General features: G+C 44.5%; 1 pseudogene; it reads left to right on the forward strand.

Annotated features, from left to right (window-relative positions):
* The first annotated feature begins 701 nt into the window (after nucleotides 1–701).
* LOC133885721 (CBL-interacting protein kinase 18-like) lies at nucleotides 702–25,230 on the forward strand (annotated as a pseudogene).
* Nucleotides 25,231–26,006: the final 776 nt, after the last annotated feature.

Raw genomic sequence — 26,006 nt, forward strand, 5'->3', positions numbered from 1 at the left:
ACTGGATGACGTACCGCTTTGCAGGATGCCGGACATGTTGATGGTTGTCATCTATAAAGGCGCAGACACACCGGAGGTCATGCGGTTGTGTAGCATCTGTGGCAAGTTAGTAGCATCCAACGAGCGCTGTTCCACCATCGAAAGTTGTGAGGACACGATGGCCAGGTGTTGAACCACCTCGTCTAATTGTTGCTTGAGTCGGTTAGGTTACCGTTGATGGTGGTGAAACTCTCCTTATCTCCTCCCGCAATCGCTCTTCCTACGCGGCGAGAAGTACCTTGAACTACTTGTTCTCAGCATCAGAAGCTATGTGCTCTAATACCAAGTTGTTATGATCCGAGATCTTAACAAAGATAAACATTTGTTGGGAGGATAGTCAAACAACGTCAGCTGTTAAGGATGGGAGATTTAAACTATAAATGAGGAAGACTTAAAATGTTAAAGGAGAAATAGATTGATTCTCATTGCTTATTTTCTAATACACAACTATTGTCAATTATATATATATATATATATATAGCTCTAACTAATAGAGTCACTATCTGAATTCAACTCTACTTACCTCCTTCTTAATTCTAAACTGAATATAAATCTTTCTAATCTTAACTAATCTAAATCTAAACTTGACTTCTAATTCTAATTCATTTCCTTTCTAATTTATCTTCTACCTCACTTAACTCTGACACATGACAATTGTTTGGACCAATTCCACCTTGCGACTCATCGGAAGAACCCTGCCGCTGCATTGCTGTTCTAGGCGGATTCCGGAGGCCACGGATTTTGTTTCTTGGCACCTCGCATATTCGGTTCACCCCTCGCCAGCCTAGCCCGAGTCTAGAACCACCATATTCGTTCCTCCCCAGGCTCTCGCCACCTGCCTCCGCGCCTCGATCCGGATCCAGGCATATCCTTCCATTCCTCCGGTCTGCTGCGCCCCTCTTCGTTCTTCCGTTAGCGGGCACCGTCGTCATCTCATTCCCCTTGGACGTTCACCGCCGTGGAGTGGAGATTCATCCGGGCTTGGGCCGATTTCTGCTTCTCTTGGTAAGAGAAGCCTATCTCGCCTGGACGGTTTGTTCATTTTGTGCTGCAGAATTTTTTCTGTTCTTTCAAATCCAAATGTTTCTTTCTGGGATAGAACCCATTTCGCTGCTGATTTGTTTGCTCCGTGGTGGAGTAATAATACCGGTTTCTTTTCGAAAGAATTAAGTCCGCCACTGCTTAGATTTGTTATCATTGTGGATTTGTATACTTGCTAAACAAATCATTTCCCCCTAAACACTATTTAAACACATACGAGGGAAACGAGCATACATTTAACGTTGTGTGTAGGTACTTTTGTTCCTTGTCTACTTCAGAACCAGAGTAGAATTCATTTGCTTCTTTCTGAATTTACCCTACAACGGTGATGAGAATTATCTTTCCTTGGCCGTATGTATCTACCTCTGGCCCATATAGTAATAAAGGAGATTTTTTCCACGATGAGCAAAATTATCATAAATTGCAGAGTGATAATTGGCAAGTCTTCTTGATGGTTGCAGTAGACTGTACCAAGATTAAAAGAGACTGTAAACTGTTGGTTTAATTACGGATATGCTGTCCTTTAACTGTGGAAAATTAGCGATTATTCAGTTGAATTTTACTCACTGTATCTATTGGTTGAACGGATATGATATCTTTTAATTGCTGGAAAGCTAGCAATCCTTCAGTTGAATTTTACTCACTGAATCATCATCATCTTTGGTGGCCCTTTGGCAAGGTTAGGGCTTGGGTTCTGTTGGTGGCTAAGTCTTGGTCAGGGGAAGTCTTCGGCTAAGAGAGAGAGCCAAAGGTAGCGAGATGCGATATGTGTTTATAGGGAGATGTCTAGTCTCATTCATGTGTTACATCAGTTACAGTGCCAACCTATTTATAGTCTGTACTCAACCACTCCATGCTATAATTTACAGCATTACCCTCTAACTGCCACATTCCTGGTATATTCGGGGGTATTTTGAACCATTAAGTATATTTGCACATTTATAATTATACTCTAGACTACTATATGGGCTTCGACGGACGTCACGTTCTTGCCTGAGCCCCCATAAGGCTTGTCGCAGACGGGCCTTCAGGGCACCTTTGACCAGCCTTGACGCTGCATCCCGAGTCACCATTCCGTCTTCATTCGAAAGAGCGCCAGAGACTTTGCCTATGCTGTTACTCGGCGTCGCAGGTTGACCTTCGGTCTTCGTCCAAAGGCCCGCCAGAGGTTTTGCCTGCGCTTCCTGAAACACAACTGTATTATTCGTCAGTGTACGGCCACCAGTGGATTTTGACTCACAATTCGAAGGGGCACGTGAGACCATTGCCAAGCAGTAGCCCCCTATAGGTAAGGCTCATCTTCGATGGATCGAACCTGTGAATCAAATGATATAGCTGAACGACGTCCCCTTCGGCCCATCGAAGACCCCAAGGGACTTATTTTACCTTTTAGTAGATAGCCCCCTCATGTTGTTCATCATCATTTTTTTATGGGGATATGACCATTCTACCGCCACACAACGGCCAGGGCTCGATGACGCTAAATGTCGTCGCCTCATGCTGAACCTTCTTTTATGGCAACGGTTCAATTTCTGACGCGCCTCGTTTCAACCGCCGTTGACCTTGTTTTTCACCACTATAAATATGCTCCACCCGGCACCTCAACTTTTGCCGCTTGAATCTGTCGAAGCTATAGCTCTCGTACGAAGACTCTCGCAGTCACCTTTCTGATGCGCATTTGCCCGATCTTCCGAAGGTAATACGATAAGTCAATTAGTAAAGTTTCGACGTTGATGATCCAAAGGCTCCTATTAAAATAGATCAAGAACCCTCGTAATCACTATACTACTACTCTGTGGTTATCAACCGTGTCAAGACGCGGTTGACCTCGCTAATAAGGCTTTTCCTGCAAGCGAATCAAGAACACAAGTAAGAACAGGTAGATGCAATCTGAATATTGCTAATTGCCAATGAAGTATTCGAGTTTGGGGTTCAACAAACCGATAAATGACGAAACTCTATTAAACAGAATAATCTAAGCTAAATCCAAACCTAAACTACGATGACTACTATGTATATAGGGAGGCGTGAGGAGGTCGACCTAGGGTTGTGCAACCGTGGAGAGAGGCGTGCACAACCTGGACTCCGACTGCAACACGATTATAAAACCCGGCAGGGTTCAAAAAGGTGACGCAACACCTTATTCCTTTGATTTTGACTAAACTATAAGAAGTATTTGGTCGAGCTCATATCCATTGGAAATGGCTCGTCGTAAGCTTTCTAGAATGTCCAAGATTGCCTAAAACGGACTTTGTATGAGAGAGTTATGCCCGTTTTACTGACGTGTTGTCCTGGAATTCGACCACGACCACGAGCACAACCATGACTAGAGCTCAGCCTTGAGTCTGAGTAGACTTGGCTTTCGAGGAGTGACGTCCGAGTAAGGTTGTGGTGCTTCTCCAACGTTCCTATGCAATAAAACATCACAAGAATTTAGTGGTAATTCATCCAAGGAAATACGAACAACAAGGAACGAGTTCACCTGGTGGTCTAATTGTCGTGCACGTGCACTTGTAATTGGACCTTATATAATTTGAGGATTATTGGTGTTATTGATCGTATCCGAAGAAGCCATGGGTTTATCATCCTTCCCCTCTTGAATTGGAGTCGTCCTCGACTTAAGTTCATCTTTTTCTCCCAAATATGGTTTCAAATCTGAAATGTTAAACGTGGAACTAACCCCAAAATCTGCAGATAGGTCCAATTTATATTCATTATCGTTGATTTTCTCAATTATCTTAAATGGTCCATCAACTTTAGATATGTACTTTGATTTTCTTAGTTTTAGAAACCTATCCTTCCTCAAATGCAACCAAACTTAATCACCCGGTTCAAATTTTATTTTTTTCCTACCTTTACTTCTAGCAATCTTATACTTTTCAGTCTTGCTCTTTATATTATTTTTAGTTGTCATGTAACTTAAGAATAAACTCAGCATATTTCTTAGCATCTAAATTAAGTCTTTCACAAGTAGGCAAAGGTAGTAAATCAATAGGAGCACGAGGATTAAATCCATACACTACTTGGAACAGACTTACCTTGGTGGTGGAGTGTACCGATCTATTGTAAGCAAATTCAATATGTGGTAAACACTCTTCCCATATCCTCAAATTCTTCTTCAGAACTGCCCGCAACATGATTGATAATGTGCGGTTGACGACCTTTGTTTGACCATCAGTTTGGGGATGACACGTAGTAAAAAACAACAACTTTGTCTCCAATTTATTTCAAAGTGATCTCCAAAAGTGACTCAAAAACTTTGTATCACGATCCGAGATGATAGTATTAGTTACTCCATGTAGTCGAACGATTTCCATAAAAAACAAATCAGCTATATTTGTAGCATCACCGCTCTTGTGACAATGTATAAAATGTGCCATTTTAGATAATCGATCCACAACTACAAATATGCTATCCTTCCCTTCATTGTCTTAAGCAATCCTAAAATAAAATCCATAGAAATATCCTCCAAGGTACACTATAAACAGGAAGAGGCATGTAAAGGCTATGTGGATTTAAGCGAGACTTAGCTTCATTGCAAGTGGTGCAATATGACACGTAGCGCTTGACGTCACGTCTCATCTTTGGTTAAAAGAAATGAGCGGCCAACACATTTTTAGTCTTTTTTCTCCAAAATGTGTCATCAATCCTCCTCCACGTGCCTCCTGCAACAACAACAAAAGACGAACAGAGCTAGTTGGAATGCATAGCTTGTTAGCACGATAGAGCAATCCGTCATTCAGCACATATTTATTCCATGCTTTCCCTTATGTACAATGTTCAAACACTTTCTTAAAGTCTAAATCAGCAGCATATAAGTCCTTAATTGTCTCTAAACAAAAAAATTTATGATCAAGTTGAGATAACATGGTATAACGCCTAGAAAACGCATCAGTAATTATATTGTCTTTTCATTTCTTATGTTTTATAACATATAGAAATGACTCAATAAATTCTATCTATTTAGCATATCGTTTATTCAGTTTAGCTTGACTTCTAATATGTTTTAGCGATTCATGATCAGAATGTATAACAAATTCTTTGTGCCATAGATAATGTTGCTAAGTTTAAAGAACACGAACTAAAACATACAATTCTTTATCATAAGTGGAATAATTCAGACTTGGTCCACTTAATTTCTTGCTAAAATAAGCAACAGGTTTACCTTCTTGAATTAGCACACCTCCAATTTCAATCCCACTAGCATCACATTCTACTTTAAATGTCTTACTAAAATCAGGGAGTTGGAGCAATGGAGCATGGGTAAGTTTTTCTTTCAACAACTTGAATGTTTTTTCTTGTGCAGGTCTCCATTTGAAAATTATTCATTCCTTTGTCAACTCGTTTAATGGAGCAGCAATAGTGCTGAATCCGTATAAATCATCGATAGAAACTCACAAGACCATGAAAGCTTCTTACTTGAGTAACAGTCTCAGGGGTTGGCCAGCTCTTTATGGGTTCGATTTTTGCTTCATCTACTTCTATTCCCTATGGAGTAACAACATAGCCAAGAAAAGAAACTCGATCTGTGCAAAAGGTGCACTTTTTGAGGTTATCGAACAAACGTGCATCTCTCAAAACATTAAAAACAGCACGTAAATGATCAAAGTGTTGTTCTTGTGACTTTATGTAAATTAAGATATCATCAAAATAAACCACCACAAATCTTCTAATGAAAGTATGTAAAACTTCATTAATTAATCGCGTGAAAGTACTAGGTGTATTAGTTAACCAAAAAGGCATTACTAACCATTCATACAAACCAAACTTAGTTTTAAATGTAGTCTTCCATTTATCTCCAAGTTTCATTCTAATCTGGTGGTATCCGCTTCGCAAGTCAATTTTAGTGAAAATTATAGAACTACTCGTCATCAGGCATGTCATTTAACCTAGGGATAGGGTGACGATATCTGATAGTAATATTATTGATGGCTCTACAATCAACACACATACACCAACTACCATCTTTCTTAGGAACCAAAAGAACAGGAACAACATAAGGGCTAAGACTTTCTCGTACATACTCGCGGTCTAAAAGGTCTTGAACTTGCCGTTGAATTTCCTTAGTCTCTTCCGGATTGGTCCTATATGCAGCATGATTTGGCAAAGTTGCTTCCGTAATCAAATCAATTTGATGCTCAATCCCTCGAATAGGTGGTAATCCCGGGGTACCTTAGCTGGAAATACATCCACAAACTCCTGCAAAAGGTTAGAAACAGTAGGAGGCAATAAGGTAGATATATCCTCAAGTGAAACTAAAGCATCTTTGCATATCAAGCATAGCATGGTAACTCATTATCACAAATTTCAGCAAGGTCAGATTTAGTGGCAAGCATAACATACTCTTTCAGTTTAATTTCATCAAACTTAGATGTTGTTGTTGCTTTCTCCTTTTTGGGTGGAAAATCTTTTTCCGCTACTTGCTGATTTTCATATTCATTCTCAAGCTCTTTTATCTTATTTTTAGCTATTTCTTATTCATATTTCACAATTTTAGTAGGGGTTAACGGTAGAAAAATTATTTTCTTTCCTTTATGCATAAGAGTGTACTTATTATTTCTATCATGATGTATTGCATCAGTATCAAACTCTCATGGTCGTCCTAGCAAAAGAGAGCATTCTTGCATGGGAACTACATCGAAATCAGCACAATCATGGTATGAACCGCTAGAAAACACCCTAGCTGTTTGCATTACCTTCACCTTACCGCTATTGTTGAACCACTGAATGTGGTATGGATGAGGATGTGTTCTTGTCGGCAAGGAAAGTTTCTTAATCAAATCTGAACTTACCAAATTGTTCCAGCTTCCTCCATCAATAATGACTTGAACACGAAAGTCCTTGACTATGAGGAACATCTGAAATAGATTATGGTGTTGTAATTGTCCCGCTTGCTCCATTTGAGTATTCAACATTCGCTGCACAATGATTGTTCTATAATTCTCCATAGCAGCTGCACTCAATTCTTCCTCATGGTCGATATTTGTCTAGAGTTCGTCCTCTTTACCTGCAAGAGCATATTCATCCTCAACATCACTAGCACTTACATATCCACCATCCTCTGTTGTACTGTATGCTCGCTAACTTAGGTAATCCTTCATGATGTGACCTATCCCCTTGCATCGGTGGCATACAATCCCGATCGATCGGCCTGTAGAGGTAACCGAAGAAGAGCTCTTGGCTGGACTCTGCACACTTACGGATTTGCTTACCTCAGGAGCGTGTGACAGTGTTGAGAGTACTACTGAACGCGTCCTACTCGAGAAGGGGGCAGCAGACCATGAAGCTGAACTTGGGGCTGTTTTGTCTTGACCCGGTGTTGATTTTGAAGAAGTCGAGCTTTCAAAATTGTTCCTTGGCCTCTGTAGTTGTCCCTGCGATTCTTTTCCTGCCAAACATGCAAGTTGGAACAATCTAGGAATACTATCGTATTCTTTCTAATCAACTATGTCCTGAATTTCACGCCTTAACCCTCCATAAAAGCGTGTCATTATAGCCTCTTCATCCTCAATAATATCACAAAGAAACATACTAATTTGTAGCTCCTGATAATATTCTTCTATAGATCTATCACCTTGGTTTAAGCACTGCAATTTCTTACGCAAATCACGTTTAAAAGATGGTGGAACAAATCTGTTACGCATAGCAATCTTTAAAGCATTTCATATCATAGACGCTAATCCATCCATGCAAATTCTATTCCATCAGATGATTGCAAAATCATTAAATTTACTAGTGGCTTGCCTAACTCTATGCACTTTAGGAACCAAATGAGCATTAAACTTTTGTTCGACCGTCATCTCTCAATCTAAATACTTTTTAGCATCATAAGTACCCGCAAAAGATGTTATAGTAAACTTAACCTTAGCAAATGAATCATCATTAACATGTAGGTTATGTTGCTGAAAATTATTACCTCCCGTACCTTGACGGTTGAAGTTCAATTGATTCCGTTGTCGTGCATCAAAGGCGTCACGTTCTTACCTCAAATTTTCTTCATCCGCGACGGACTCCTCTTGTTCATGAGCTATAACATGAGTATCCAATCGACCATTGTTCTGTGGAAGATTAACAATCGATCAAAGCGTGTATTGAGTATTGCAATGCTTTCATTGAGTCATTGCAATGCGGTGTTGGTTCCCGCAAGCTTCTTGTCAATGTCGTTACTAATAGTTTGCCGATGATCATCCAACAATATTGTGAGTTCTTCTCTCGAAACACACTCTTTCGCATCCGATATTTCACCTGCCATGGTTAGTAGTAGACAGAAGATAATAAAATATATTATCCCTATCGACTACTAGGTGGTGGAGGTGGAGTCACACACTCTCAAGCGTCTTACCATGCTCTTGCAAGTATTCTTAGCATACACAGTAGTTGGCACAACCGGTGGCTGGTTCGTGATACCTTTATCGGGTGCGGATGAGGTAGTTGCAAGGGGAGAAACCATTCTGATCGAGAGAAGGTGTAGGTTGGACAGGCAATATTTAGTAGCAAGGAATATCAATAATTGAAATCAAATTAGCAAAACTGAATAAATGTCCACAGTACTCGTCACAATTGTTGGCCCGAATACGTTCATAGAACTAGCTTAAGCAAGCTGAAAACTATAACAGACACCAGCATAATGGAACAAAAATTCGCAATGCAAACTGATTTTTTTATTCTCTTTTTTTTGGCACTCTTTGCTTCTTCTCCTTTTTTTTCTTTGCTTCTTACTTTCATTTCTTTCTTTTTTTGCGAATGTTTCACAAACTCAAAACTCTTCTACTGCCTTTTCTAAGACCAGTGAGGTATGCGGGTCACAAACTTTTTTCGGACAGTAGGGGTATAAAGGTAATAAAAAGAAGATACTCTTTCTCTCTAAACTCTGGCTACCTTTGTTTCGGTTATGGTGGTCGGATCTGAGAAGGTGGACAACTCTGACCAAGTGGTCAGATCCGAGAAGGTGGGCGGAGTGACTGGTCGGACAATAAGTGGATGGTCGGAGTGACTGGTCGAACATCGAGCTGTTGGTCGGAGTGACTAGTCGGTCCCCGAGTGGGTGGTCGGAGTGATCGGTCGGTGCCCGAGTGGGTGGTCGGAGTGATCGGTCGGTGGTCGAAGTGACTGGTCGGGACCCAAGGAGTGGTCGGAGTGAGTGGTTGGGACCCGAGGGGTGGTCAAAGTGACTGGTCGGACCCGAGTGGGACACAAATTTGGCTATAGCAGACCAGACAAGTCGAGTAACTCGAGGACTAAATTAGCAAAGACTCGACGCTAGAAACTAGAACACGATGACTCGACCAGCAACAAAACACCGACGATGGACTCGAACTCAACAACGCGAAAACTGAAAACAAAATTGCGAAAAGGCACAAAGTGGTTTGGACAGCGGAAAACTAAGACCTAAATCCTTTTTTTGGTAATTTTCTGGACTCCGGGTAAAGGAACTCAACGAAACAAAAGGGATAACTGAGATTACCTAACGGGCAACCGAGGCTCTAATACCACTTGATGCGCATTTGCTCGATCTTCCGAAGGTAATATGATAAGTCGATTAATGGAGTTTCGACGTTGATGATCTAAAGGCTCCGATTAGAACAGATCAAAAACCTCGCAACCACTACACCACTACTCTGTGGTTATTAACCGTGCCAAGACGCGGTTGATCTCGTCAAGAAGGCTTTTCCTGCAAGCGAATCGAGAACACAAGCAGAACAGGTAGATGCAATCTAAATATTGCTAATTACCAATGAAGCACTCGAGTTTGGGGTTCAACAACCTGATAAACAACGAAACTGTATTAAACAGAATAATCTAAGCTAAACCCAAGCCTAAACTACGATGACTACTGTGTATATATAGGGCGACGTGAGGAGGTTGAACTAGGGTTGTGCAACTGTGGAGAGAGGCGTGCACAACCTGGACTTCGACTCCGACAAGATTACAAAACCCGGCAGGGTTCAAAACGGTGACACAACACCTTATTCCTTTGACTCTGACTAAACTATAAGAAATATTTGGTCGAGCTCATATCCATTGGAAAGGGCTCATCGTATGCTTTCCAGAATGTCCAAAATTACCTAAAACGAACTTCGTATGAGAGAGTTATGCTCATTTTACAGATAGCTATCCTGGAACTCGACTTCGACCACGACCACGACTTCGATCACGATCATGACTTTGACCACGACCACAACCACGACTAGAGCTCAGCCTTGAGTCCGAGTAGACTTGGCCTTCGAGGAGTGACGTTTCGAGTAAGGTTGTGGTGCTTCTCTCACATTCCTATGCAATAAAACATCACAAAAATTTAGTAGTAATCCATCCAAGGAAACATGAACAGCAAGGAACGAGTTCACCTGGTGGTCTAATTGTCGTGCACGTGCTCTTGTAATTGGACCTTGTATGATTTGAGGATTATTGGTGGTATTGATTGTATCTGAAGGGGTCATGGGCTCATCACTTTCTTTCCGAAGCCCAGTGAGAATGGCTCCGAGAGGTAAGACAAACCGCCCGAAGACCTATTGGATTGGAAAATCTAAGGTTGAGCCGAGAGGAGTTTCTCATGTCCAAGTGCGGAGAGGTGAAGGGGAAACGCGCCTCAATGTACAGCTGAAGGCTTCTCAGAGGGCGGCATTTGAGGCCTTCATCAGGTGCGCGAAGCGTCTGACCACGCATGATCTCGTAGAAGAGTTCGTGGCGTCCGGGGTATGGCCCCTTAATCGGGGCTGGACCATCCCGAAATTCGATGACAAAGGGCCGGAGGGACTCTGCCATCCCTAGCCTGACTTTTGAGGTTTCACAGGTATTATTTTTTATCATGTTCTTAATTGCACTTCAGCTCTATCATTTCCTTACATAGTTTGCTTTGTGGTAGACTTGACGGTGGCCGAAGTGGAGACTAAAGCCATGCTTCTAATTTACCCAGGGCGAAGCCTAGCTCTGCGCCGGGCAAGGGCTCGGTCGGAGACTTAACCAGATTTTTGAGTTAAGAGGCCTTGCCTATAAAGACAACCAAAGGTGACCATGCTCTCATAAGGCTAGGGTGAAGGAGAGGACTCCCCGAACGCCGAGGCTGGCGGAGAATCTACTGCAGGCAGCCAAAAGAAGCGGAAAATCGCAAACCCTTCACCACGAAGGGGCAAAAAGAAGAAGGTACTTGCCCTTAAGAAGAGACCTCGCGAAGTGGTCTTCGACAACCTGGGCGAGGAAGTGACCCCCGAAGGCTCATTAGTCATTCGAGTTGTGCCCCTTCGACAGGAGCCTCCGAAGGGCACACATGATCTTCCCTCCTCCTTGTCGAAGCCCGCATTTTCTGCGCACGTGGACCTTGCCACGCTAATTCTCCTCTACGAAGAGGACGAACCTTCAGATCCACGTGTTACCGCCGAGCCAACCGGGGGGGGGGGGGAGCTGTGGAAGCCAAAGGAGCAAAAAATATCGAAGAAGCTGGAGCTGAATCGGCCTCTACCTCTTCATCTTCGAGTTCTTCCTCTAAGGATAGTTCATCCGAAGGCCACAGACCACAGAATGCAGAAGAAAAAGTCACCTACCTTCGCTAGAATCTAACGGTGTCCGAAGCTCAAGTCTTGGAGCTGCAAGCCCTCTACAACACTGAAAAAGTTAAAGCGCAGCGGCTGCGTAAAGAACTAGATGAGGTGAAGGCACTATCTGACGATGCCCTCATTATGCTAGAAGAACTGGAGCCGAAGGTCGTTGCAGCTTGCAAAGCAATTAGCAATACTTTCGATGGAATCGGTGCTTCGGCCACGCCTCCAACGCTTAACCTTATCAGGCTGGGTGGCCTTCTTGGATGGATCTGCGAAACCAGCAGTAGCCTTTTGCCAGCGGCCTAGCTGTACGGTGACTTCTGCGCTATGGTCTCAGCAAGGAGTTTAGTCCAGTCAATTGAGATGACTGACTGTGACCATCATATTGAGCTTAAAAAACCAACCTTCTGCTATCCTTCGGACATGTCAACTTCGGTTGTGTCGAGGGCATCGAAGGCCACCGCGCGATCGTTCACCACCAACTATTGGTGTAAACATGGCCGCGAGCTCGCCCTCTGGGAGGCGGAAATCAACCGCCAACGAGTACATTTTTTTAAGCTGTGCTTTCGAGACTTTTGCCACCTACTACCGGTGTATTCATGGACCCTTTGTTCTGTAGGCAACAGCGAAGGATGACCCTTCCACCAGAGCGACGACCAAGGCGGCCGAAGAAAATGAGAAGGTGTGAAGAGTGCGCAAAGCGTTGTTTTGGGTTTTGAACATTTGGTTACCAACTAAAATATATTGTAATATATACACTTTTATTTATTGTTAAATGTTTTGACTATCTTCGCTCCCTGTGTAGGTCCTCCCTTCAGACATTGCGCAGGTAGCCGAAGATGTACTCATCACTGTGATGTGAGATAATTTTTTTATATCTTGGTCTTGCTGGGATTCTTTCCACCGTCACCACCCAGCTATTGATTTTGAGAGGTACCGGAGAGCGAAGTGTTCTGGAAGTCGTTTAGTCCTTCGGTTTTAGAGACCCGTAAGGCTGAGCGTGAGGCCCGCAGGATTGCACCCAGAGATTTCGAGCCTCCGCATATGTTCGTCTACCCGAAGCCTGAGCCGGAAGATGATAATCATGGATTCCTGCCTTGTTTGTTTCAATTTTGCTACCGCCAAAGGCCTTATTCTTCGTAAATAGTGCGACATGTCGAAGGCAGGAGCGCTTCGCCTACATCTTCATCCACAACTTCTTCATCTAATTATATTGGATCTCCATTGGATCTAACACTGACTTTTCATGGCAGTCAAGGCATAGCCTTTCAATTTGGCTTTAGCCCGTGGTATAAAGATTATGTAGATCTTGACGTTGATCAATTTGCGGAATAAAGTCGTTAACGTTGAAACGATTATTATTTTTGGCCATTATATATTGAGCTTATTGACTCGGTCTTTCATCGATTTGGACCTTCGACCGCATCGTGTCCGAATCGTGATATGGAAAACGCCGCCTCCCCCGACTTTGAAGCCGTAGGGACCTTCGGTAGAACCACGCGCGAAGCGTCATTTGGAAAATGCCATCCCCCCGACTTTGAAGCCGTAGGGACCTTCGGCAGCACCGCGCGCAAAGCGTCATTTGTTGACGACTACTTCTGAAGTTGCCTCGACAAATTTACCTTTCGTCTAATCGCTTACTCGCGCTCGAAGGCCTAGTATCTATGGCCGATTCCTCAAGGGCAATGTATCTCCCTTCTTGGTTTCGCTTCGTAATTGCTATTAATCATAAATGCAATTGCACATTTTGTGGTGATGGTTGTCCAGGCTTCGACTTTTATTTCGCCAAATTTTCATTTTATTTTGTAGACATTGTCCATGTTTCGGGATTAACATTAGGCTTCTTTGTTCGCTACCCTTTTTTTTTGTTTTCGAAGGTATTTTGCGCCTTCGTCGCGGGGCAGGCACTCTTAACCCCTGACTTTGAGTCAATAGGTGCACCGCCTTCTTAGAGGTCGAGCAACACTTCGGCTTTTGCTCCCGAAGGTATATTTTGTCTTCGGTGCGGGGGCAAGCACTCTTAGCCCCTGACTTTTAGTCGAGAGGTGCGCTGCTTTCTTTGAGGTCAAGCAGCACTTCGGTTTTTTCTCCCAAAGATATGTTTAGCCTTCGATGCGGGGGCAGGCACTCTTAACCCCTGACTTTTAGTCGAGATGTGTGCCGCCTTCTTTGGTTAAGCAGCACTTCGAATTTTTTTTCACGAAGGTATGTTTTGCCTTCGGTGCGGGGGCAGACACTCTTAGCCCTCGACTTTTAGGCGAGAGGTGCGCCGCCTTCTTTGAGGTCAAGTAGAACTTCGGATTTTTCTCCCGAAGGTATGTTTTGCCTTCGGTACGGGGGCATGCACTTTTAACCCCTGACTTTTAGTCGAGAGGTGCGCCGCCTTTTTAGGTTAAGCAGCACATCGACTTTTTTTTTCCTGAAGGCATGTTTTGCCTTTAGTGCGAGGGCAGGCACTCTTAGCCCCCGATCTTTAGTCGAGAGGTGTGCCCCCTTCTTTGAGGTCAAGCAGCACTTCGGCTTTTTCTCCCGAAGGTATGTTTTGCCTTCGCTGCGGGGGCAGGCACTCTTAGCCCCCGACTTTTAGTGGAGAGGTGTTGTCGGTGACACAGGAATCAGGGGTCCCCGAGTCCCGAGGTCAGATCAGCAGTTTGCCACGTGGCGTCCTCACGCGGGGATTATCTCCGCGAGGTACAAGAAGACTAAGTCCCGGGAGAGGGTGCTCGGGGCTATGAACAGTGGTCCCCGAGTACCCGAGTTCTCCGATGACCCGAGAAGACCAAGTGCTGGGATGAGAGTGCTCGGGGCCGTGAACAGCGGCCCCCGAGCACTCAAGTCCCCCGACGACCAGGAAAGCCGAGTACCGGGAAGGGTGTGCTCGGGCTGCGAACAGTGGCTCCCGAGCACTTGAGTACCCCGAGGACCCAAGGAAGTTAGTTCCGGGAGAGAGTGCTCGAGGCCATGAATAGTGGCCCCCGAGCACTCGGTTCCCCGAGGACCCGAACAACCAATTCCGAGAGAGAGTGCTCGGGGCCGTGAACAGTGGCCCCCGAGCACTTGGTTCCCCGAGGACCAAGAAGGGGCATATTCGGGAGAGAGTGCTCAGGGCTATGAACAGTGATCCCCAAGCACTCGGTTCCTTGACGGCCTCAGAAGTCCTTCGCCGGTGGCCCCCACGGAGGTCCAGCGGTGAGGTGTCAACCAGTGAAAGGCTCGATGGCGCATTTAAGAGGGCACGTGGCCTGTCACTTCCAACTGCTCCTGCCACGCTCGGTGTTAATCCCTGCCACGGCTTGGCAGGGAGGTGTGGGGACATTTAATGCACGGGTCCCATCCCGCATCATCCGGTGCGCCTCAAGATAACATCGCGAAGCCCAAGGTGCTCAGCCTGCCGCCCTGCTGTGTCAGGTGTACAAGACCGAGCGAGCACGCCGGGCTGTTCAGTGGCTGCCCGGTGGGCCCTCTCCGCGGCGCCCGTTGCAGAACGACATCATGACGAACAAGATCGGACGGGGGCGCATTTTCAACCCCCCCTCCACCTCGTCACTTCGCAGCAGCGCATGATGGTTGCTTTCTATTTATGGCGCCTTGGAACTCGTGCCCTCTCTTTCTGGGCACGCTACCGCCGGTGAGTATTTAAGGAAGGGCCGGTCAACACAGAAAAGGGGATTCTCAGAGAAGGAGGAAGCCGAGGAAGAAGACAGAGGTCCAGTACAAGCACAGAGGCTGATATCACCGAAGAACAAGGAGCCCGAAGCTCTAGGATAGACAAATATTCTTGTAACCAGCAAACATCTCTGAGAGACATTCTCAGAGCATTTATAGCATACACACAGGAGTAGGGTATTACGCTCAGTGCGGTCCGAACCTGTCTAAAAAAACCTCCAGTGTATTTACTGCATTCTGCATACGATCGGATCATTCCATTCCACCTGCCATCGCATTTACGCCCATTTATTCCACCCGCAAAACAGATTCAGAATCATCCTCCCAGACGAATCTCAAAGGGGGGTCCCTCCGAATCCCTGCTTGAGGAGTTCACTCTCCGATAGGTGCGCTGCCTTTTTTGAGGTTAAGCAGCACTTTGACTTTTTTTTAGCATTACACAGATATTCATGTGTAACTGAATCATAATTACTTTGCCATAAGGGCAAAGATGCTGCAGAAAGATAGATGCTTTAAAATATAGACAACTTCGAAGCGACTAATAAGCTTCGAACTTTTGCTGCGGGTATACGCCTGTCTAAAGTCGGAAGGTAAGATGTCTTTCTTTGACATTCCATACCTTGACTTTTATGGCGAGTTCTTGGCCCGCCTCTTGTCGATTGGTGTGCTACCTTTTTTCGAAGGCTTGCAACACTTCGACGATGAGTTATGCATAAATTCAAAAAAAGTACACGCTTTCTTAGGGGTAATTCCATATATATTAGAGGGTTTACAAAGGTCGCTGCCTCGTTAAAAACCTCAAGCCCTGACGAAGGGTTCCTCCTGTGAGGAAAAGAGTACAACACCCGTACATTATTTTGAATTGTAGAAAGAAAATTACATAAATGTTGCATTGATTCGTGTACTTCGCCCACCAATGCGAAGACATCTTCTATGGTTACTACACATAAAACTTGCGAAGGTTGTCGGCATTCCAAGTGTGCGGAAGCTCTTCCCCTTCGACAGTAGCTAGGTGATAAGACCCAGGCCTTAACGACCTCTTCGCCAAGAAAGGTTTGTCCCACCTACTTTGCAATTTTCCCACGGCTGAAGTATTGGTGAGCCTCCGCAGTACCAAGTCTCCAGGAGCAAACTCCTTTGGGGACACTTTCTTGTCTCTCTATCTTCTAGTTTCCTCCTGATATCTGGTCAGGTTTTCGACGGCCTACATTCTCACCTCCTCCAGTGCATCTTTTGATACTCATTCTTCATTTTGGTCTGATTCAGCCGTGACTCGAAATGATTTATTTTTACATTCCTCCAGAGTCATTGCCTCTTTGCCGAAGTGCAAATGAAATGGCGTGAACCCTATCGATCTTGTTACCATTGTTCTTACGGACCACAAGACCTTCGGTAACTCTTTCACCCACTTTCCTTTTGGCAGACCTTGCAGACGTCTTGCGACACCGGTTAAGACAATGTCGTTTGCCCTCTACACAGCTCAATTTGACTGTGGGTGATACACCGATGCAAAATGGACTTTAATTCTCAGGTCTTCGCAGAATTTTCTGAACCCTTTACTGTCAAATTGCGTATTGTTATCAACGGTCACCTCGCGAGGAACGCCGAAGTGGCAGCAAATATTTTGCCACAAGAACTTTTGGACATTTTTTGATGTTATGTTCACCAGCAGTATCCTTCCACCCATTTCGAGAAGTACTCGACTGCAACAACGGCATAACGCAAGTTTCCCAAGGCGACTGGTAACTACCCGATAATGTCAATTCCCGACTGTATTAATGGCCAGACTAGCGGTATGAGTTGCGTCTTTGTCGAAGGCCTGTTTGAACCCTTGGCCAAGTATTGGCACTTCATGCTGCTTCGGACTATGTACTCCGCATCAGAGATAGCCTTCGGTCAAAAGAATCCTTGCCTGAATACTTTCCCGATGAGTGCTCGCGTGCCGATATGCGAGCCACACAGTCCTTCGTGTATTTCTCTGAGCAAGTTTTGCCCCTTTGCTTGGGATATGCATCAAAGCATCGGTGCATAAACTCCCATCTTGTACAATTCGTCTCCCATAATTTTGTAGTTTCTGACTCTTTGCACAATGTGCTTCGCCTCAACTATCTTCGGGCTCGTAGTAATCACGAAGGTATGCCATTATAGGGGAGTGCCAATCTTTGCTTATCGAGCGTGCCGCCTGCAAAGGGGCCTTAACGGCTAGTACCTTCAACCTCTGATAAAACACATCTGGCGGTATTGGGAGATTTTGCGCCGTGGCCTTTGCGAGGTCATTGGCTTTGAATTTGTCATTCCTTGATATGCTCTTGACTGTAAACCCTAGGAAATGTTTTTCCATGCTTCGCACCGCTGCCATATACTGACCAGTTCTGGCTCTTTTACATGAAATGTTTTTTCAATTTGGCTTGCGACCACCTTGGAGTCTGTCTTGACTAGGACCCTTCGGGCGCCCAACGCCCGTGCCTTACAAAGCCCGAGGAGAACTGCTTTGTACTCTTCAACATTGTTTGTCGATCAAAACTCGAGCTTGGCGGTGTATCGCAACTTCACTCCCGAAGGCGAAGATACTATTGCCGCCATGCCAGCACCCGAAGGCCCCTAGGCTTCGTCACGATACACGATCCAAACTTTGTCTAACGGTACTTCTTCTGGAGCTTAGGCCTACGGCGTCCAGTCCGCCACGAACTCCGTTAATGCCCGAGACTTTATCGCTATTCTTGCGACGAAAGCTAACATGAATGGTGCAATCTTTGCAGCCCATTTTGCAATACTTCTTATAGCTTCACGATTTTCAAACATGTCACGAAGGGGTAAGGAGGTGGGCACTGTTATCTTTTGAGCTGTAAAATAACGGTGAAGCTTTCGCGATGGCATTATTAGCGCATAAGCCATCTTCTCCATTTTAGAGTAGAACCTCTTCGGCCTTGCCAAAGCCTCCGATACATAGTATAATGGAAATTGCTGCAATTTATCATTTTCTTGCCTTTCTTGCACAAGTACCACACTTACTGCTGAAGGGGATGCTGCTATGTACAGCAACAACTCAGCCTCGGGATCGGGGTTGGATAGGGCCGTGAGCTTCGTCAGATATTTCTTCAACTCGTCGAAGGCTTCCTGCTGCTCCGTGCCCCATTTGAAAGGGTCGGAGCCTTTTAGTGTTTTGAGGAAAGGTAGGCTTCGCTCGACTGATTTTGCGATGAACCGGTTTAGAGCTGCCAATCTCCCTGCTAGGCCCTATGCTTGTTTCCCGCTCTGGGGAGGTCTCTCATGTTAATTATTCCTCTGGGACCAGGCATCTTCATTCACAAATATACATGGTACGGTATTGCTCCGAATGTATTCAGGACTCCCTGTTCAAAAATTACATTATAAGGATAGTTGATATCAACCATATCGAAGGTGGTGTCATCCGTTCGAAAGTTTGACCCTTCGTCAAATGACACCATGATTGCTATCTTTCCCAAAGCATTGATTGCTTTTCTCTCAAAGCCTAGCAGCGGGGACCCAGCCTGCTGAAGGTCACTTTGTTGCAAGCCCATCCTGTCTAAAGCATCGGCGAAGATGATATTTGCTGAGCTTCCGCCATCTATGAGGATTCTGTGCACTTTATTTCCTGAAATATTTGCAGTAACGATGAAGGCGTCCGTATGCGGGTAATTTAGAATCCTCATGTCTTCCTATCAGAAGGTAATGGGCACATCGGACCATTTCGAATGGACATAAGGCCTAACACCAACATGGTTAACCCTTCGTACATATTCTTTTCGTTGCCTCTTAGATTCAGTTTCCTGATTAGATCCTCTAGTGATTACTAACACAAGATTGTATCCACGGTTTATTGTGCCCACCGATCTGCTGGCTTCTGGAGGGGCTTCAATTGCTGGTCTTGGCGGAGGCGGTGGGAGTTCTCCGTGGAAAGTCGTCAGCTGACCAAAGGTCTGGTTCGACAAAGCCGAAGGCACAGGAATATATTGCTGTGTCAACGCAACCATTGGTCGCCACTAGTTAGCAAACGTTGTGCTTGGGCCACGAGTCTGATTGGATTTCCACGCTTCGTCGTGTCTGAAATGTGTGGCATGATGCACAATTTTTGCAGGATCGAAGAGTTGTTTCGCTAAGCTTTCCTTCATGACCATAACATATAGATACTACTTAGTCCTATGACCAGCACCTTCACCATGCAACTCACAGTACAATGTGGTCGGGTCCCGCGAAGCCCATCCTCCTCGACCCTCTCGGCCTCCACGGCCTCTACCACTCCGGCCTCCTCGAGTACCCCCGCCTTGTGCTTCGGTGAACTCTTGAGCAACCTCGATTGGTCCGGAGTCTATCTAGTAGATTTCTTTTTGCTTCGATGTGTATTAAAATGTTTCGGCTTTTTTGACATGCTTCGGTCAGTCTCTGGACTACCCAGCGTTTGTGTCTCTGGTTGATGCATTTGTCTTTAGCGTTTTTGATGCTGCCATCTCACTCTTCCTCCGAAGGTGGTCCAACTCAGACCTTGCATACTCTTCCATTTTATTGAAGAGCTCCTGCACACTCTCTGGCCTCTTGCGTGTAAGCTTTCCCGCCAAAAGCCCTCCTCTGATGCCCTGGATAGCGGCATAGATGTTGTCTTCACTCAAGCCCTTCGCCTGGGAGCGAACATGTACGAAGCGACACATATAGCTCTGCAGTGTCTTCATTGGTTGTTACTTGAGTGCCAAGAGGTCGCTGACGGTAACCTTCTCTGCTCGATTTTGTTGAAAATTACTATATAGGGCATTGCGCAACTGCTACCATGAGCAAATGGATCCTGGAGGCAACACGGAGTTCCACGACCTCGCTATCCCTTTGATCGCTAACACAAAGGCCTTCGCCAGTGTTGTGTCGTCTCCTTCAGTGGATTCAACTGCCGCCTTGAAACTCATAACGAACTCCTTCGGATCTGACTCTCCGTCAAACATTACCACCCTAGGCATCTTGAAACCTAAAGGCCATGGTCGGTTCTGCAAGCCAACAGAGAGCGGTGATTCTGGATCACCCGCGCATGACCTATGCCGAAGGTCCTGCGTCGGTCGTGCTGCAACTGCTGATGGAGGAGTCATGTGGCGAGTCGTTTCATCTGCACGTTGCAACATGTCAATCTGTTCTTACATTTTATCCAGTGTTCTTGTGGCCTCGTCGGCTCGCCGACGATACTCCGTGGCCTTCTGACTCGCTACCAAGCTATCCAGCGTGCACTTTTTCTACGCAATCTGCCTCTCCAATTCTTTGTCTTCTAGCTTGGCTACTCTTTCCTCTTCTGTCTCATCTTTGTCTTCATATTCTTCAAAGTTACCAAGGTCGCCCAACTCTTCGACAACATGTGATTTTCCACTTTCTCCTACCGAAGCCTCGAAGTGGGCGCAAAGGTTAGCTTCTACCCTTCGCACTGCTGCCGCTGCGTCTTCCTGGAGAGCTTCTTCGTGACTATCTCCGTCATCCTCTGGGGGCACCACATTCACATCATCATGTCCTTGCTGGCTGCCGCCAGCTCCACCGGTCGAAGTGTTGACCGGCTCCAACACCACCGAAGGGAGTATTTCGACAGAAGCCCCTGCTGGAATCAGCTGCTCCGGCAATGTTGTCGATGTACCGAGTGGCTTTGTCTTCTTTTTAGGTTGCATAGCTTCGGATTGTTCGATTCCCACGGACGGCGTCAACTGTTGGTGGCTAAGTCACCAAACTAGGGGAAGTCTTCAGCCAAGAGAGAGAGAGAGAGAGAGAGAGAGAGAGAGAGAGAGCCGAAGGCAGCGAGATGCGACATGCGTTTATGGGGAGATGTGTAGTCTCATTCATGTGTCACATCAGTTATAGTGTCGGCCTATTTATAGCCCGTACTCAACCACGCCACGCCATAACTTACAATATTACCCCCTAACTGTCACATTCTCAGCATATTCGGGGGTATTTTGGTACCATTAAGTACATTTGCACATTTACAATTATACCCTAGACCGTTACATGGGCTTCGACAGACGTCGCGCCCTCGCTCGAGCCCTCATAAGGCCAGCTGCAGACGGGCCTTCAGAGCACCTTTGACCAGCTTTGACACTGCATTCCGAGTCACCCTTCGGTCTCCATCCGAAGGCCCACCAGAGGCTTCGCCTGCGCTAATACTTGGGGCCGCGGGTCGACCTTGGATCTTCGTCCGAAGGCCCGCCAGAGGCTTTGCCTGCATTTACTGAAACACAACTGCATTATTTATCAGTGTACGACCACCAGTGGACTTCGACTTACCATTCGAAGGGGCACGTGAGACCATTCCCCAACAGGTTCGTTGGAGTTGGGTTTCGGGATTCACCGGCGGCACCCAAGAGGAAAATGGGTGGGAGGTGGCGGTGGCACCGAATCTGGTGGTGAGTGGAGGTGGCAGCATGAAGCGGTCGGAGACATGGTGGGTTTGGGTTTGTATATGATAGCTAACGGATGGACTAGAATGATTAGATCTAGATCTAAGGATTGAGATAGTTGACTGAAGAATAGGAAACTTTCAATCGCTTGAGCCTTGAGTAATAGACGTACATTTTTAATTAACTCAAGAGGTATTACCACCGTCTTCCAGTGAAAACGAATAGTCGTCTACTTTCTCAAATCACACTAGGCAGTGTGCAGTTCACAGCTAGACTTATTTTCTCTCATATGTAATTCAGAGAAAGACGTTGTCTGTCTCTAGAACTAAATTCAGCCAATACAAGTCTATGGGCATAAACTTCCATTTTTTTTTCTAGGATTGAGTAAACCTATTTACCGAAAATGGCCTTTTTAGAAATTTCACCATTATAGGAATGAATACTATATCCAGCTTTAATCCAGAACATTGTGCTTCCCCATGCCAACATTTTTCTCTTGCAACCTTATGTGGCAGCTCACATTGCCTCACATCTGTTGCAACCCTATTTTAATGGAGTGCAAATATTTTCCATCTTTGTCGATGCTGTGGCACAGTTTAACTCCCATTAGTCACTTCTGTGGATTTCACCGAGCTATTTAGTAATTTGGAAAACTGTCATGATATCTATATATATAGAATAAGGCCGTGACTCTTTTGCAGTCTCTTAGACAATCCACGTATCTTCTTTATTATACCACGAGATAATATCTGCATATCAAGTTATCAACAAGTGGTCCGCATTTATCGCTGCCTTTTAAACATGTCATGTCTCCCTGTTCCCTTTGTCGTGCATGTCCATTCAAGGTTTACGTGATCTACTTCACTCTCCATGCCCTTTTTCATCAAGCTTCTGCTTAAAAATCAGACCATGGGTTGGGACACCTATACAGTGTAGCCAATCCAGTGTTTAAAAAGCGTTACCACCTAAGCGGGCTAGGCAGCCGATTTTTGAAACAGTGACCCGATAAATTAAAGGATACACACATTTATCCAGTCAATGAAATGTGTGCATATATCAATAGCTTTGTTATTTTTATTATATTTTTACTCCTTTATTATTTTCTTTGCGTTCCAGGATGGGAACAAGTGCTCCTGTTATTTTTTTCTTTTACGATGAATGTGCGAGTCCAATTTTACTGAAATTTATCTTCATGCAGCTTCCCTAACCTTTAGGTAATTAGGTGCACTTGTTCCCATCCTGCGTTGAGGCAGGTTTGACCCCAAAATTGGATTAGGATCGCCTGGAGTTTAGATTGCGTAATTGACCTCACACCTATCTATCTGCATCCGTGGATGGACTTATTCACACCGTGGATTGGCCATGCTTTGGCACAATCCAATATTGCTCCAGCCCTATCAATCCAGTGGTAATGCCTAAACCAACTGATATATGTTTCATATGCTTTAAAGCAGGCCTCAAAGTGCTGGGCCTAACTTGTCCTACCTCAGCCGGAAAAAAAAAAGACCCTAACGCTTTGAAGCCTGCTCCATTATTTCCTTTTAGTTTCATACTTTCTGTTTGTTTCTTTGCCCATGACTTCTGTATCTGCAATTTTTATTATTACTTCTGGATATGTTATAAACTTTCTATTTGGTTGTTTCTTGTTTGTATTAGCAGCATTGGAAATTGAGTTGAAAGGCCATTCTAGGGAATGTAGAAAGATGTGCTTGCATGCCAAGGATTTCTCTTGTGAAGAGGAGGGCATCTCTCCAATTGACTTGAAATCACTGATTCATGATGAGCGAGGATTTCTGGTGCACATCAAAAAGTACTTATGATGCCACCAATGTCAGAAATATTGCTCTACTAGATCGTGTAATTTCTGAAGACGGTTAAAAAATTTTGTGTTACCAATTCGTCTTGCTAGAATTCCAATAAAAGGTGTCTGCTAGGATCTCTATGATGGAAATAGAGAAGAATGGAAACATTCTGATGCAAAGGTATGAGGTTGGCAAATTACTTGGGCTGGGAACTTTGCCAAGGTCTACCATGCTAGGAACATAGTGACATCACAAAGTGTCGCTATCAAGGTGATTGACAAGGACAAAATTTTCAAGGTTGGCCTTATGAAGCAGATCAAACGGGAGATACCAGTGATGAAGTTGGTGAGACACCCTAACATTGTACAGCTTTATGAGGTAATGGCTACCAAATCGAAGATATATTTTGTGCTTGAATATGTCAAGGGTGGTGAATTGTTTAACAAAATAGCTAAAGGTAAATTAAGGGAAGATGCTGCAAGGAAATACTTCCAACAATTGAGAAGTGCTGTTGATTTCTGCCACAGTAGGGGTGTGTATCATCGTGATCTGAAGCCAGAAAACCTACTTGTTGATGAGAATGGGAACCTAAAAATATCAGATTTTGGATTGAGCACTCTGGCTGAGTCAAGATGCCAAGATGGCCTTCTACACACAACTTGCGGCATTCCAGCATATGTGGCGCTTGAGGTTATCAGCCAAAAAGGATATGATGGTGCCAAGGTTGACACGTGGTCATGTGGGGTGATCCTGTTCGTTCTCATGGCTGGTCATCTGCCTTTCCAAGATTCAAATTTGATGGAGATGTACAGAAAGATTGGGAAAGCAAACTTCAAATGCCCACCTTGGTTTCCGTCTGACGTACGGAAGCTAGTGTCAAGAATTCTTGACCCAAACCCCAGGACTAGAATGCCAATTACAAAAATAGTGGAATGCTTTTGGTTCAAGAAAGGTCTTGACAGCAAACTAATGCGAAAGAATATGGAGATGAAGGGGAAAGTAACAGCTCTCACTGATGTTAATATGGCTTTCTCATCCACAGGTTGCGGCTGCAGCAAGATGGTTGATGAGAATCAGGATGCAGCGAAGGTCACCAATCTTAATGCTTTTGATATTATTTCCCTTTCAGAAGGCTTCGATCTTACAGGTTTGTTTGAGGAGACTGAAAAAAGAAAAGAGGCAAGGTTCACATCTAGTCAATCAGCTTCAAATATTATCTCAAAACTAGAGGATGTTGCCGCAAGTTCCAAGCTGACTGTAAAGAAGAAAGAAGGTGGTGTCCTGAAAATGGAAGGTGCAAGTGAAGGAAGGAAAGGTGTGTTGGCTATCGATGCAGAGATCTTTGAAGTTACTCCTTCCTTCCATTTGGTAAAGATCAAGAAGAACAGTGGGGATACACTGGAATATGAAAACTTATGGAAGAAAGCAGCCCTCAAGGACATTGTTTTTGGACATGGCAAGGTGAACGTCAGGATCGGCAAACCATAGATTTTTCTTTAAGTTCAATTGATTGGTTTCCATAGTAAGTCACATCATTTTCACGTGCTCCAAGGTTGTATCTACCTGTACCTTGTTTGCATTCGTTTTAGCTTCTTGCGTTTGTGAATTAGTAGCATACTGAAATTGGCATGAACCTGTGGTTGGATTCTGAACTTATTGTGCAGCACCATGTTGTTAAGCTCCATGTATTATTGAGCTTGATTCTCGTTGTTCAATCCACCGCGTAATTAGTGAATGTAGAACTGTTTAATCGAATCAGTTCCAACAGTATGCTACATGGTCCTACTATTTTTATATTTTAATGCGTCATGTCTAGACATTTTGGTTCATAAATGACTCTTGAACCTAGCGTTTGGAATTCTTAAGATATTGTTGTCAGTAGGTTTCTACATGTGGTTGCAGTACGGCAAAAGGGTTAAAACAAGGCAGACTGTTGGATTTAGATATGCCGTGGTGCTTATGGAAGAAAGGGAACGATGAAGTTTTCTGTGGGCTGTAGATGGTACACACCGAGGCAAATATTGGCAAGAGATGTTCGAGAAAAAAATATTGGCAAAGGAAGTTTCGGCAGTGGTAGATGCTATTGTTAGTTGACTTTCTTCACCGTTCGTGCGCCACTACCAGTTCTGAAAAAACAATGAAAAATGTTCGTTTGTTTGACGGTCTCATCAGATTACTGTCAAATTTCAGTTAAAATATGAATTGTCAAAGGAACAGCAAATCAGGAAGCACTAGTATGGTGCGGGCCTTTTCCTCTTTGATTTCAGCACTAAAGTGCAAGAGTAGCAAGGACACTTTTATGCTTTACAAGATATGATCTGGCAAAGTTTATCCAGTTGCTTTAGCCAGGAATCTTGTAACATTCAGAGTATCACCGGGCGGATTGAACAGACAAACTGTACCCTGATAGACTGATAAGACAGGATGATCATCCAGAAAGAGTGGCCAAAGTTTTATGCTCATGCATGGAATCTGTGATATGTTCTGCGATCAGATATCTACGACATATGACAATAGAAGTGCAGATGTATATCTTCAGGAATGTG

This window comes from Phragmites australis, chromosome 11 (genome assembly GCF_958298935.1).
Source record: "Phragmites australis chromosome 11, lpPhrAust1.1, whole genome shotgun sequence".
NCBI lineage: Eukaryota > Viridiplantae > Streptophyta > Magnoliopsida > Poales > Poaceae > Phragmites > Phragmites australis.